The following is a 1,695-nucleotide window of genomic DNA, read 5'->3' on the forward strand; positions in this document are numbered from 1 at the left end:
AGTCATTGGGTGGTCGCGTCGTCCCGAGACTTGAGTAAGGATCTCCCCAGTTCTGGGGGTCTTTCACTCTCAGTGTCTGAACCATCAACCAGAGAACATGTATGGGCTGGTCCTATGCATCCCCACTCATATGTAGCAGATGTGCAGCTTGACCTTCATGTGGATCTTGAACAACTGGAACAGGGACTATCCCAAAAGCTGTTGCCTTTGCATGGGATGTATTCTTTCTGGGCTGCCTTGTCTGGCCTCAGTGAGAGGAAACTTCTAGCTTCATAGAGATATGAAGTGACATGGTGGGGGAGACACTCACAGTGGACCCACTCCAACTCAGAGGAGAAGGGGAGGGTGGATGGGGCAAGGGTTGTGGGAGGGGCTGACTGAGAGGTGGTCAGTGAGCAGGATATAAGGTGAATAAGTAAAAAAGAATTAAATTAAAGCAATAAATTTGACAACGGGAAAGAAAAAAAATCTCAATTTTACTTTATATGGTTCTCAGCAGAAGTGTTGAACATCATTTCAATGAAGGTAATGAAGTTAAAGGTCATAATTACATACTGTCTCACAATTAATAAGAGGTATAACAAAGTGGGGCCATGTACAAGAAATGGTGTATTTATATACTGCTGGTACGGGTGCAGATTAATACAGGCCCTGTAGAAAATGGAAACACTTGAAGCAGGAATGATTTTTCTGAGAGCACACAAAGATTTGTACAAATAGTCATTATCCCTTTATGACAATAAAATACTGGGAACATGATGGGAATTGTGCTGTATTTCTAAAATTCCAACATACAGGTGGTGGTAATAGAATTGAACATATGGACCAAGCCTAAGGTACATGGTAAATTCAAGGGCAGATTAATCTGGAAAGTAAGACTGAGTCTTACACAACAGCAAAAACTATGTAAAATTATAGAGACTAGGATAGAGTATTTAGCTTGCACAGAGCTCAAGTTTTAGTTTTGGAGAATTGTTAATATCATCTTAATTGGTTTCAATTATATGTCTACAGTTATATTAATGCTAAAAAAGTGGTGAAATATACCCAGAAATATTTACTTTCTAAATTCTTCTGAATCAATTTATCTCAAAAAATGTTCTAGGATTTTTAAAGTGTTTTTAAAAACTAAAGGTTTTTTTTGTTGAATATTTTATGTATTTACATTTCAAATGCTATCCTCTTTCCTGTTTTCCCCTGCAGATCCTCCCACTTCCATTCCCCCTGGCCCTGCTTCCCTCTCCCACCCACCCACAACCACCTCACCACCCCACCATTCCCCTACACTGAGGAACCAAACCTGCACAGGACCAAGGGCTTCTCCTCCTATTGATGGGAGACATTGCCATCTTCTGCTACATATGAGGCTGGAGCCATGGGTCCCTACATGTGTGACTTTGGTGGTTTAGTCTCTCGGAGCTCTGGGGGAATCTGGTTGGTTGATATTGTTCTTCCTATGAGATTGCAAACCCCTTTAGGTCCTTCAGTACTTTCTCTAACTCCTTCGTTGGGGGCCCCATGCTAAGTTCATGCTGGCTGCAAGCATCCACATCTGTATTTGTCAGAATCTGGCAGAGTCTCTTGGAGACAGCAATAACACTATTTGCAGATGATACAATATTATACATAAGCAACCGCAAAACTTCTACCAGAGAACTTCTCAAGCTGAAACTTGAGCAACTTCAGCAAAGTGGC

Source organism: Mastomys coucha, unplaced genomic scaffold (genome assembly GCF_008632895.1).
Source record: "Mastomys coucha isolate ucsf_1 unplaced genomic scaffold, UCSF_Mcou_1 pScaffold5, whole genome shotgun sequence".
NCBI classification, from domain to species: Eukaryota; Metazoa; Chordata; class Mammalia; order Rodentia; family Muridae; genus Mastomys; species Mastomys coucha.